This window comes from Diabrotica virgifera, chromosome 9 (genome assembly GCF_917563875.1).
Source record: "Diabrotica virgifera virgifera chromosome 9, PGI_DIABVI_V3a".
Classification (NCBI taxonomy): domain Eukaryota; kingdom Metazoa; phylum Arthropoda; class Insecta; order Coleoptera; family Chrysomelidae; genus Diabrotica; species Diabrotica virgifera.
In genome coordinates, this window is record NC_065451.1 from 209,317,226 (window position 1) to 209,332,125 (window position 14,900).

Below are 14,900 nucleotides of genomic sequence, written 5' to 3' on the forward strand. Positions count from 1 at the left end.
GAAAGAAAACCTTGTACAGTCCTAATGAAAAACGAGTTAGCTTGCCAGAACAACAAATTACTAACGGTCTTGATATTTGTTGTAAATCTAGCACCCGTTTCCAGATAATAAACAAATAATGAAATAGCTATTTGTATAACAAGGGAGGAAAGTGCTACTTTTCCTCCCGAGAATGAAGTTTACTGCCCGACGCGTAGCGGAGGGCAGAGTAATCATTCAAGGGAGGAAAAGGCACTTTGCTCCCATGTTATACATATGGTTTTTCCACCTTCCTCAAATAACAAGTAATTTTTTCATTTTTACTTAATTTATTTATGTAACTAACCAACAAAATTTATTAGAACTAAAACCAAAGAATACTCCATCCAACTGGAGTATTCTTTGCTAAAACTAACAAGTACGTACAATATAACTGTGAACTGTCAAATATAAGTCAAATTAATAATGTAAACATTGTTAAATCAAAATAACAATTTACTGTTTTTTACCATTCTGCAAAATACAGAGTGTTTTATAAATAAACGTTAAAATGTATAGAAACTTACGTAATAGAAAATAAATATTGTACAGGGCGTCAATAAGTAATATTTCATGAATGAAATACCATGACGTCACTTTTACTTTTCCTCCCTAGGGAGGAAAAATATTTTCCTCCCTAGGGAGGAAAAGTACAACTTTGCTCCCTACAATCAGGTCCGGAAAAGTATACTTTCGGTAGAGGTAGGTGGAAAAATATTTTCCTATTCGATGGACCTAATCTTCTAATTCTCCGAATTTTTCGTGAATTTGTTCTTAGTACGGACCTTGTGCTGCTGAAATCAATAATTATTGGTCCTTTTCATAGGCATTTTTCAGTGCGTCACAAATGATAGAAAAAATAATGTGTGTGTACTTTGTACGCACGTAAGAAGTTATACTTCTACTACATATTATGTGATTTTTAAGACAATACCAAAAATTTAAAAAAATAAAAGAATAAAACGCACACAAACACATTGAAAAATGCCACAAAGAAAAAATGATTTCTGAACGATAATAATTGTTGGCAAAAATTTTAAATACGCATTTTCTGAAAAAAAAAAATTATATAACAAATATACTTACAATCATAACATGCATAAAAAAATAAAACTTGCATCGGGAATTGAACCCGTGAATTTCGTGGCACTTTGATTCGTAATCGAAGCGTAGACTAACTTGTCCAATCCCACATTATTTATCATGTGGAAAAATACGGTAACTGAACGTTTTACTGTTTGACAGTTGTTTTGAAAATTAAATTATGTAGTTTAAATTTTGTGGAAGAAAATATAAAAATATAACAAAACAGTAAGAAAACAATATATTAGATGAAGATTGGTAGAACTTTTGTTGGTAATCAAATTAAGTATGTAAATCAAAGCATTACATACCTACTAGATAAATAAATCTACGCCAAAAAATCATAATTTAAAAATAAAAATCGAACCTAATTTGGGATTTCTCTCTAAAATCCGCATTCTTGAGAAAATAAATGTATGTATTTCAACCTAATCCAAATGTATAATTACAATATGATTATAATAAAAACTACTTACCAAATTAGAATGAGTTTTCCTTGTCCAAAATAGTCCAAAAGTCCAAAAATATAGGTATATGAAAACTATTTAAAAAGGCAGTATAACTATTAACTAACTTTTGTTTGTTGTTTCTTTTCACACAAATTTTAAAACGCAACAACCATAAATAATCTAACTACAGCTGTGCCACAGCCGCCATATTGAATAATTTTTGACATGTCATTTGAACATCCAATCAGAACAAAGTTATAATGCGCATGCGCCCGGTCGCTAGGTTTTACCATATAAAAATTCACCCTCTATCGCCGGTAAAGAAGTATAACTTCAAAAAGGTATTAAGTCCGTGATAATACCAGAGACATGTAAAGAGGATAGACTTGGCTAGGGATATGCTACTAAATGCATCGGGGTGTAACGTCGACATAGGATTGAGTGGTCTAGCCTTCTTTGTCAGTCACATGCGCGGGATCGTTTGGTTAAAAGAGATAGATAGACCACCGATCGACTGTTTGCATGCTGTTTCCGCGTTACGCTTTTTGGATGAGTAGGTATGCCGAATCTACGCTTAATATGTCAATGGATAATACACATGTTGTCACATTTTATTTTCAATTTGGAATAAAAACAAATCAAATGTGTTTATTGCATTTATAAAATGGAATTTTCTTTGATTTGTATAGTCTTATAAATTGTACAGATTATATTCGTAGATATATTATATAATTCGTAAATATTTTTTTTTCGATTTTGCGCCATCTATCGACAAGTAGAATAAATGTTATAAATGTCTGTAATCACGGACGTGCTTTTTTCTGTCACATACAATTTAATGCGTTAGAAAGAAATCGAAAAACTGTGACGCACTGAAAGATGCCTATGAGAAAAAGACAGTGATGAGTGTGCTAATAACAGGCAAAATAACGCAATAGATGGAAAACATATTAAGTAGTGAGATAAAAATAAATTAAACTACTAGAGGTGGGAGATTTAGCGATAAAATCCTATAAACTTACATTATATTTATTGTTTCTCACCTTTAGACGTATCAGAGGAGTATGTCAACTAAAATTGTCACTGTCATAGTGGCAGTTGCCAAACTCGTCCTATACGTCTAAAGGTGGGAAACATTAAATATAATGTAAATTTATAGGTTTTTATCACTAAATCTCCCACCTCTACTAGTTTCATTTCTTTTTATCTCATAACTTAATATGTTTTCCATCTTTGGCGTTATTTTGCCGGTTATTAGCACGCTCATCACTGTATAAATGATGAAAAATAGTTTAATATTTAATGCTCCTATCTTCGAATTCCCTCATTTTTTCGTGAATTTATTCTTAGTACAGACCTGTCCCTCAGCTGAAATCAATTTATCATCCGAATCAATATAAAAATAATGAAAAATAGTTTCCCATTTAGTTGATGCTTTTAATCTTCAAATTCTCTTAATTTTTCGTGAATTTATACTTAGTCCGGCCCTGTCCTCCTGCTGAAATTTATCCTGCCAAGCGTGACTGCTACGACTCTGTCCCACCAATAAAACGCCGGTCCCGTTCAAATTCCTGCGTTGAGCGTTGGTTTTAATTTATTGGATCCGTTCTCCATCTCCATTCGGCAGCGCTGGTTTGACACGAACTCACCTCACCTCACTTCATTCAAGTCCCAGTAGCCAAATCGTTAGTTTATCAGATCCTTCCCTGTTCTTTATCAAAAACCGGTAAGTGATTTTTATATTATAAATTTAATTAGTTTTCATCTTATTACATATTATAATTATTTTGGGCGTTTTGACAAACTTCATGTTTATGAAACAGTGTTTTTAGTTAGAAAAATGAAAAATTCGTATATTCCTGTAAACAACTGTAAAAATGATGTTTTTTATTGGATTAAAATAAACTGGATTATAATGTAGTTCATATTTTAGTTGTCATTCAAACATTGAACATTGAAGTTCATAAATTTGAAGAAAAAATGACCGATTTTCCCGGAGTAATTATCCAAACTATTTGCAACAGGGGCGGCTCATGGAAATTTTTATTAAACAATATCAATTTCGAAGACAGACTAAAATGCATTTAAAAAATAATAAATCGCGGTCGATATTTCCATAAATAGGTCTTAAAATATTTTTTAACTAGAGACAGCTTAAGGTCATCGGTACATAATTCGCAAATATTTTACGGTTATCCCTACTTTTTCTGTCTTTACACGGCAAATTACGTGTAATAAAATTCACACTGGTATGGATATGTAAACTACTAGAATGTCGTTCTACTTGACAATGTCATCATTAACTTTAAAGAGATGGCTTTTGAATGTTCTTGGATAACTGTTATTTGTATAATTGCAAATTATTAATTCAGTTAATAAATGTGATTATTTTTTCACTAACTATGTATCCAGTGATTGTAATAATTTATATGTACATCAAAAAATAATAAGAGAAAAGAGGAAAAGTGTTAAAGTGATTTTTTAATGGGTAATATAAATATTGTTACTATGGAACACTTACAATTATTTTGAACATCTTTAACAACAAAATACTTGGATCACAGAATATAATCCTGATGTATTCTCTGCTTGGATCTTCCATAAATAACAAGCAATAAATAACTTTTTATTAAGTTCACGTCTTCAATCAATTAAGTATTTATCAAATACATTACCAACAACTCAAAATATTCCCGGTGCCATGTCAAATATTTAAAATATTTAAAACTGTCACTGTCTTGTCATCATATTCTATTTGACTCAGTATGTTGTATGACAAAGAGGAAAATATCAATACGGACATGGTGTCCATTTTTTTCAAATCCTGAAGAAACTAATAAATGTTTTTAAAAAACTTAAACGCAGAATAAAAGACTAAATTATTATCGAGGGCCGAAAGTCTCTTAGAATAAATAAAAAGTTTCTTTTGAATGAGATATTTGAAATTAAAAATCACACTACATTTTCTCTTAGTTTTTCACCCCTGTAACTTATTAAAATAAACATTATAGAAGTTTTCAGGGACTTTCGACTCTCGGCAATGACGTAATCTTTCATTCTGCGTTTAAATTTTTCAAAAATACTTATTAATTTTCTCAGCATTCGAAAAAATGAATCTCCATTTGAGTAGCATTGCAGCCGAAAATACGTACCCATCCCCTTAAGATTTAATTTGTTTCAGAGTTTACTACCATCAGTTGACATACCTATGTTTCTTTCTTTTGTAGTCCTCAGAACTGTAAGTGGTGTACCCAGGGTACAATTCTGAGGACACCAAAAGGAAGAAACATGTCAACAGGTGAATAGGGAGACGTGTATTTTTGAAGTGTGTAAAATAAATAATTCCTAGCTGAGCGCTTTCAGCTTACAAAGCCATCTTCAGAGCTATGGTCAAAAGGTTCAAAATACCACTATGAAGAGAGATGGATCCCATGTATGATATAAAGTACTTCTATTTCTTATGCAGTTTTTTATTTTATGGAAAAAAACCTTGTAAAAAACCGCATAATCTCCATAAAATAAAAAACTGCATAAGAAATAGAAGTACTTTATATCATACATGGGAGCCATTTCTCTTCATAGTGGTATTTTGAACCTTTTGACCATAGCTCTGAATAGGGCTTTGTAAGCCGAAAGCGCTCAGCTAAATTATTTATTTTACGCACTTCAAAAATACACTTCTCCCTATTCACCTGTTGTCATAAGTGTGTACAAAACTATTTCAGTCTTTACATTTAGAAACATATGTACTGATGATGGTAGCCCCAGAAACAAATGAAATCTTAAGATGCCCATTTTGACATTTTGAGTAGGTACTAGGAAACAAACTTTTGTTGGAATTGTACCTAGATAAGTAGACAGGTCGGTGTAAAATGCGTAGTGTAGATTCTCCCATTACTAGTGTAGGTACTATTTATCGGTATGTATGCCTTACAAATTGTAGAAGGCTCAGATTAAGGATAGTAACCCAAAATATGCTTCTAGTACTTCTGTCCTTTAGATTTCTCTTTGTTTTAATATTTTTTGTATTTAAACAAAAATATTCCCGCATCAACTACTGAGAGTTATTAGCAGGAGGTACCACAAAATTACAAGTCTCTTAAATATTTCAGCCTTGGTTGAATTGGCAGCTTAGTAGATCCATCATGTTGCTAGTGAGGTCACTTTTTCTTCTTTCGTGGATGTATGTTTGTCATTCTAACAGGATATGTTTAACAGTGATTGATGTCTTGCAGTTGTGGCAGAAAGGGATGGGTTCTTTATTTATTAAGTGGATATGAATTGGTGTTGTATAGCCTAAGCGCAATCGATTTATTACCTGCTCACTGCGTTTAGGTGGGGGTGACAAAGCGGTGTCTTCAATTTCTAGAACGTCTTTTAATTTGTTATATGTGGCATTCCATTTTTCTGTCATTCATTGCTATTTAATATGTTTTTTGATAGTTTCACTTAGGGATACTTTCATCCAATGTAACTTTATTCGCAAGGCTGTAGAGTTTTTTTTGAATAATTTACTCTAAGTGTAACAAGTTGTTTGAAAATACGTACAACTATAAGGTTTTTTTGAAAGTTGGAGAAATTCTGATGATCTATACCTACTGCTGTTTTGTGTATATTGTGTATTGTCGCTTGGTCGCTCTCTCTGAAATTGGCTTTTAAACTCCATCGAGCCATGTTGTTTTCGGTCTTCCTCGTTTTTTTTTGCTCAGGAAGCTTCTTCGTCTTCTTCATGTGTCATCACCTCTAAAAAGGTTGCCAACCATCATGGCAATTCGCTAATTCGCACTTTCGATGCTCGCAATTTCGATATCGCTGCTCTAAAGGGATCAGCAGAAGTGCAGTTCAACCAAGCTCTCAAATTGTTTAACCAGGAGATGCGTCTTCTTCCACGACTTCTTCTACCCTCTATTCTTCCTTGTATTATTAATTGCAACAAGTTACAACGCTCGCCCCTCATGACATGTACCAGATATTGCAGTTTTCTAACTAAAGAGGCTGCCAATCCAATATTAACTTCGGTAGGCGGTGGTCTCTATCATTCTCTGTACATGTCCTTACTAAAAACCTATTCTTGCTGTATTCTTTATACAAGGTGTCCAGAAACTCTACCGACAAACGAAGACAGAAGATTCTTCAGATAATTTTAAGATAATTTAACCCAATTCACTTAGTCCGAAAATGCTTCCTAAAGGAGCTAGAGCTCTTTGAAGATGGCGTCTTGTAATTAGTTTTTCTTAAATACCTCCAGAATGCTTCTATTTAGAAAAACAAAAATTGGTGCGCGTATTTATCTTCAAGATATAAATCTAATCCATCTATTGCAAATTTCTAGTACCGATCATAGGCGTCCGTTTTAGGTAGGGCAACGGTTATTTTATCGCATAACTTTTTTATCTTTAACTTTTATGCATTTCTGACACTGGATTATTAAATTGTGAAGTATTCTAGTACTAAAAGGTACTCTTGTTTTAAATCGGTAGGACACACCGTTTTCTAGAAAAATCGATTTGAAAATTTTTCGCTTTATGAATTAAAAAAAAAATTAAAAAAAAAACTGTTTAGAAAGACGAAAACTGGTACATTTATTTATATTCCAGAGATAAATCGATTTCATTAATTGCGAATTTCTAGTACTGGTCATAGGTGTCCGTTTTGGGTAGATCAACTGTTATTTTATAGCATACCTTTCTTGTCTTGAATTTTTGAGCATTTTTGACACTAGATTATTAAATTATGAGGTATTCGAGTACTAAAAGTTACTCTTACTTTATGTTGGTAAAATACTTCGTTTTTTGTTGAAAAGTTCTTTCAATTTTTTTTCAAATTTAAAAAACGAAAAACTTTCAAATCGATTTTTCTAGAAAACGGTGTGTCCTACCGACTTAAAACAAGAGTACCTTTAAGTACTAGAATACCTCACAATTTAATAATCCGGTATCAGAAATGCATAAAAGTTAAGGACAAAAAAGTTATGCGATAAAATACCCGTTGCTCTACCCAAAACGGACGCCTATGACCGGTACTAGAAATTTGCAATGGATGGAATCGATTCATTTCTGAAAAGTAAATATGCATACCAATTTTCGTTTTTCTAAATAGAAGCGTTCTAGAGGTATTTAAGAAAAACTAATTTCATGACGCCATCTTCAAAGAGCTCTAGCTCCCTTAAGAAGCATTTTCGGACTAGGTGAATTGGGCTGAATTATCTTAAAATTATCTAAGGAATCTCCTGTCTTCGTTTGTCGGTAGAGTTTCTGGACACCCTGTATAATAGTGGTTGTTCTGTGCATGATTTGACCTATTCTTTCATCTGTTGCATCATTCTGGAAATACCAGCTGATCTGCTCCAAAAATCCATTTTCAGAACCAGGAGTTTTTATTTCATTCTCTTATTGATTCGTTCTTCCATTTTTTGATTCGTTCTTCGATTTCTTTTGCGGTGCAGTAATTTGATCTTTTTGATATTTTATTTAAAAACTTCATACATTTTTCTCGCTTATTGGTGTTATGTGTTATTCCTCAAAAAGTTTTGTACGATTTGTCATTTGAAATTCCCCATTTGACCCATTCAATGATAATTACAAACATGGCGTGATAGCACTGACCATACACATTTTATCTATGTTTTAATTTACATTTATGTAAAATGATTAGCTGGTCATGTTAGTTCAAAATCAAGGTTGAACATGATTTTTACATTTTAAATAATGAATACTTTTAGAAATACAATAACTGACCCTTTTCAAATTTTTGTAATTAGAGTAGTAGAGTTCATAGAGGTCACAGTACTCCCAGCTTCTACTCAAGAAGATCTGCAAACATTACTTGATTGTTCTGTCGTACTGTACTACGGTATCTACGATAGAATGTGTAAGACACGGGCAAGTCCCGAATTTGCCGGCAAGCCGTCCCCGTGTCAGACACGGGTTACCTAATGCATTAAGTGGTTAACATCTGCTTTATCCTCATTTCGTTCATTGTTTTCCGTAGTTCCTTTTTAGGAACCTTGTAATTGTTTAGGAACCTTCTTCTTTTGGCACGATAACACTGGATGGGTCTTTGCCTGTCTGGAAATACCCTTCCATTCAGACCTCCTTGTGCCCTTCTCATTCATTGTGTTACAATCATAGTTTTCAGGTTGTCTTCCACGTCATCCAACCATCTCGTTTTGGGTCTTGAAACCTTGTCATACGCCTTTTTAAATCGATGAATACCATGTGTACCGGTCTTGTTGGTATTGGTATGGATAAAATAGTTATCTACATAGACAGCTGTATTATTATTTCACTTTGTTAGACAGTTATTATCCCATATTTAATTAAATTCGTCATAGTTTTAATCTCACCTGCCTCACAGTTTGAATATTTATTTAGTTTTGTTTAAACACACAATATTTACATAACTTAACAGGACAGGATCATCAGTAGAATTTTATATCTATATTTTTTTTTAATTATACAAATTCTTCTTAACAAACTTCTTAAAATGCTTAGGTTAATATTAATGTTAAGGTTTTCTAGGGACTCATTTTTATGTTTTCTGGGTTTTTTTATCAGTATAATCGTTTTATGTTTGTTCTGCTTTGTTTGTTTTATGTGTACTTGTGTAATTACGATGTCATTTTTTAACAGTGATATTATCTATATAACTATATATAGGTATACATACAATGGTTACAGTGTTATACATAAAAAATAATTCACGAAGTAAATGTTTTTAAAAACGTTATCAGAGGGTAAGGTTCAATTGATAGGCTTGGCACTGACCTTTGTTGCTAATGCTTGACTTATATACTACAGGTAATGTTTTTTGTGCCATCATGCATGGAATAATCTATTTAGCGGTAGTGAAAACTTCAGTACAGTAGTTAACAAATTATCTGTCAGTGTTACTGGTATATTTTTAATAATTTACCATTTACCATCGTAAATGTCCAAACGTAAGAAGTTCATCGATTTCTAGTCTTATTGATTCTTTGCTTATTAATATTGTTCTAGTTTTTTGAGTTGAAATTGTTATGTAAAATACTTTTGCTGTTGTATTAAGTCTATGAATTAGTCATCGAAAGCTGTTTTCAATGGGGTCTCGAAGTCAACATTAAGAAAACTGAAGCCATGTGTATTGGAGGGACAAAGCAGTCCATTACATTAGACGATGGGGTAGAAATTAAACACTGATGAATAAAAGATACCTGGGCATAAGATAACTCAAGATGGAACACTCGATGCTACTATAAAAGAGAGAAGCATACAGGGTAGAAAAGGCATATCCATGATGAACGGCATTCTGTGGAACCAAACAATATCTAAAGCGGACAAATAGCTCATATACAATACCATGCTTAAAAGTGTAATCACATATGGCAATGAAGTGTGGCCACTGAAACAAAGAACAGAGAAAATGTTACTAGTAACAGAAATGGACTTCTGGAGAAGAGCAGCAGGCAAATCAAGAAGAGATCCAATACCAAATGAGAGAATACGAGAAATGATGGGAGTCACACATCCAATAATTGATGACATATAAACAAAACAACTAATGATAAAGCACTACAACGATACCGTCATGTTCAAAAAATGCCAGCCATAGGTTACCAAAATGGGTAATGGAATTGGAATCTCCAGGAAGAAGACGGGGAGAAAGACCAGCTATAAGGTAGAATACATACATAGGGAATGCGATAATTGTGAGAGGTCTCAGAAAAGGTGTCTGGATGGATAGAAAGCTGTGGAGGCTTAACAACGAACTCAGAATGGGAAAATGCCGAAAGAAGAAGACAATAACATCAAAAATAAATATTTACTATGGAGTGAAAACTTTATTAACACAACTAATGGTTTTGTAGATCATTAAATTATAACGAACTGGTGGGTACACGTAGGAATAACTATATTCAAAATATCAAAAATAAAAAAACAATGTATTGCACCAATTCAACGCATTTTATTGTTCATAATTCTGAAAAGCAGATCGGATCATTATTCAGTTTGATCATTAGTCTGCCTTCTAACAATCACTGTAATTTGATGAAAAAATTTGACCTTATTTTTCTTTACTTGCGCAGTCGAGTTTAGAATAAGTAAAAAATAAATTTCACTACAAATTAGACGTTTGTCAGTACACTTGGTTAAACTTGATTACGATAATTACGAGAAAAACATAAAACATGTAATTAAAACAAAAATATTATTAACTAGGTAATAATAATATAATGATATTTAATTCAAGTGTTCAAACTCAGTGAGGTCGCGCCTCGTATCATATCAATGATTAGTATTTTAAGTATTATAGTAGTATAACCCATCCAAGGAAGAAAAAAAGCTGAAAAAAATCTTATACAAGTATTTAAGGGTCCTAAAAGGTGTATGAAAGGTAGCTGATGAGCTGATGGCCTTTCTTTTTGCCTATAAAACGTTTCTTATACTTTTTGGAGAAAAACGGTTAAAATAAAAGTTGAAGATCTTAAAAGGTCCTTCCATTTACGAGTTTCTCAATTAAAATACATAAACAGTAGTTGACCGAGATAATTGCAAAAAACCCTTAGGTATTTGTACAGGAATTGATTAGTTCTTGAAGATCCTCAAAAACATCTGTTCTCTAATTGCTCAAAGATTCAATCGCTTTGCCTCAAAAAACATGCTTAGGATTGTGAAAGTTAACTGGAAAAATTAAAGATGAATTTGAAATACGTTTTGCACTTCCATTGCTTTCAAAATAAGTTCAAACTGAATATCAGCTTTAACAATAAACCACCAAATGAATATAAGACACACAGAGACTATCACATAAGATCTGGAATAGCAAATTCAATTTTACCGAGATTTTCTTCATGCTATACATCAGAATAGGTCCAGCAATAAACTACAATGTAGTCTTTCGTATATTTTTTTCGCTAAAACAACTAAGACACTTTCTTCTTCTTCTCCACGTGCCTTGTCTGTTCCGAACGGCAGATGACAATCCAAACCATTGTAGCAAGTTTTGGAGCCACGAGTATTTGCTCCTCCCTGGACCCCTTCTGCGCTGTCTATTTTCCCTTGGATAATTAGCTAAAGTACTCTATATTTACTGTTTCTCATAAAGTGACCCAAGTATTCCAACTTTCTTTTCTTTATAGTTATTCCTACCTCTCTCTCCATATTTGAGAAATACATAGGTAACATTTGAGAAATCTGATTTTGAGGGGTAGGGTGAGGGTGTTAGAGATAAAATTTGCTTCATGCTAGTGAACGACGCTCTTGATTTTTCTATTCTTATACGTATCTTCTTCGCTTCAACCCAACTTAAATTAATGAGTGTTCCTAAGTAAAAACCAATACAGAAGTAAAAACTTCGAGATGTATTCTGGTATAAAATCGTTTATTTAAAAACTATAAAATGTCATCGATTGCAGAACGTTTTCGTTCTAAACAGAACATCTTCAGTGCATCCTGCCGAGTATTTTGAAACTAGCACACCGTAAATAGTGTTAACATCATCATATATGGTTTACATAATGTAATATGTTAAAATGTTATGACTACAAGTCGATGTTAATGGATAAAGTGGAACACATGCTAAAAGGGTGCCATGGTTCCCTGCTCGAAGATACTAGGTACTTGCCAATTCAATGGGCACAGACCAACTGAGTAGACCAACTGTTCCTAAGTAAGTTTATCATATCCACGTATTCAATAAATTCTTTGATTGTCTAGTATCAGTTGTCTTGCTCGTTGTTGGGTTTTGCTTACTAGCATCCATTTGGTTTTTGTAATGTTTAGTTTAGTTTCATCAGGCAACTCAGCTCCTCCATGCTACTCGCGAGAATCACAGTGTCGTCAGAATATCTTCTTCTTCTTCTTCTTCTTATGCAATCCACTAATGGATGTTCGCGATCACGTTTGACCATTTTTCTCTATCCCTTGCAGTATGTATTAGGTCTCCTATGTTTTTTAGTCCTGTCCATTGTTTGACATTACGGAGCCATGACATTTTCTTCCTGCCCACTCCCCTTCTTCCTTCGATCTTTCCTTCAATTAAGGTTTGCAGAAACTGATATCTTTCATTTCTAATTATGTGTCCCAGGTATGCCGTTTTCAATGCCAATTCTTCTCAATATTTCTTCATTTGTTATTCTTGCGGTCCAGGGAACTTTAAGGATTCGTCGATAGATCCACATCTCAAATGCCTCTAGCTTATTCATTGTGTTTATTTTTAAAGTCCATCCTTCCATGCCATATAGGAGCACCGACCATATATAGCATTTTGTGAATCTTAGTCTTAGGTTTAGGTCAAAGTCAGAGTTCGTAAAGACGTTTCTGAATTTCATGAATGCACTTCTGGCTCTTTCTATCCGACATTTAATTTCCATATCCGACAGCCAGTCTTCACATAGCCAGGTTCCCAGGTACTTAAACTTTGTTACGCGCTCTACATCTTGGTTGTTATATGCTAGTCTTGCATTTTGATGTTGACATAATTGACGGCTGATTATAAGGAACTTGGTCTTTTTTATGTTGATGCTAAGTCCCATGTTCTCGCTATGCTCTCCAATTTTATTAAGAAGGTTTTGGAGGTCTTCTATATTATCTGCTATTAAGACCGAGTCATCCGCATATCGTATATTATTGACCCAGGTACCATTTACTTTGATGCCGCTTTCGCATTCCTCAAGAGCTTCCTGGAAGATACTTTCTGAATATAGATTGAACAGTAGTGGGGAGAGAATGCATTCCTGTCTTACACCTCTGAGAATTTTTTGAGCTTGCGTTGTTTCATTATCCACCTTGACGACAGCTGTTTGATTCCAGTAAAGAGCCTCTATGCAACGAATGTCTTTTTGATCTATGTCGAGTTGTTTTAGTATATGTACGAGTTTATGATGTTGTACTCGATCGAAGGCTTTTTCATAATCTATAAAACACATCATTACATCTCTCCTAGATCGTCAGATATCTTATTCGTCTCCTATTCGTCAGAATATCTTATGTTATTAATTATTTCTTCATTTACCTTTATGCCCTCTGTGCTGTCCTCTTCTTCTTAAAGTCTCCTCAATGGAGGTTGGCTACTACAATTGCAAACTCTTCTCTGTCTTCAGTTGTTCTTAATAGCTGTTCAAAATTTAGCCCTGTCCTCTCTTTCCTCTAGCGCTTTATTAACTATTTTTTCCGAGTATATGTTAAATAGCATAGGAGACAAGATACAGCCCTATCGTACCCTTTCTTGATTTCAATTTTATTGGTCAATGTAGATCCTACTTTCACTTTAGCTGTTTGACCCCAATAAGGAGTTTAACTAAGACACCAAACACCGTATTTACTTCCGTTCTCCTTTATCTGTCCAACAATCATGATCATGATAAAAGGTTCCTTCCTGATAGATTTTAAGAAAGCCACGTTTTTCTTATCTCTAACACCTACACACAACCTTGATTATAACCCGTCGGTCAAAAGTTCCGGGCCTAAATAGGAAAACAACAGTTTTTTGCAAGTGATTATTTTCGTCAAAATAATCTCCTTTAGCGGCGATACTTCCTCATCGGAGCGATATCTCTTGCCACGGAGCATCTTTTGAAGATCGGAAAACGGTGGTAATAGCTGGGAGTCAGATCTGGACTATATGGTGGCTGTGGAAGCAATAACCCTATAAAAAATAGTAGGAAAATGTATAAAGGTATAAAGAATAGTAGGAAAATGTAACTTGTCTTTCACAAACAATACAACAAATTTCGGTGCCCAAGCCAATCCCCCCCAGAGGAAAATTATAGGTGCGCTACTGGCTGAAACAACAATTCTTTCTTCACCAAATTAGGCCTTTTGTTTGCGATTTTGCTATTCAAATGCTCCAATCAATCAATCAATATAGTAGTCGCTGTTGATTGTTTTTCCTTGTTTTAAATAGTTCTCCCAGTGCTATCCACTCAAATGACTATCGATTTGATTCCGGAGTGAAGTGATGTAACCATGTCATGTTTCATCCGTTGTAATATCTTCTTCTTCTTCTTTAGGTGCCGTGTCTGTATTCAGACGTTGGCCGTCATCATGTTTATAATTTCTTGAAATCTCTCTCTATCGGCTGCTGCGCGAAATAATTCTTCTACTGTGCAGCCACACCATTTTCTAATATTACGCAGCCATGAAAGTTTCTTTCGACCAATCCATCTCTTTCCCTCCACTTTTCCTTGTATTATAAGGCGAAGCAGATGGTATGTAGGTCCTCTAATTATATGGCCGAAGTATTCTGTTTTTCTCCTCTTTATGATGCTTATGAGAAGACGTTCCGAATTCATCATTTGAAGAACATCTTCATTGGAAGTGTGTGAAACCCACGATATCTTTAGGATTCGTCGATAGCACCACAATTCGAATG

At 33.8% G+C, this 14,900-nt stretch overlaps 1 protein-coding gene across 1 annotated transcript in view; it reads left to right on the forward strand.

The window, feature by feature from the left end:
* The first annotated feature begins 3,109 nt into the window (after nucleotides 1-3,109).
* The window catches only part of LOC114327645 (acyl-CoA-binding protein homolog), a 47,319-nt gene continuing 35,528 nt past the window's right edge, over nucleotides 3,110-14,900 (forward strand). Inside the window, exon 1 of the mRNA XM_050662382.1 lies at nucleotides 3,110-3,276. The gene's annotated coding sequence lies outside the window, so the exon portion shown is untranslated. The remainder of the gene's footprint in view (nucleotides 3,277-14,900) is intronic.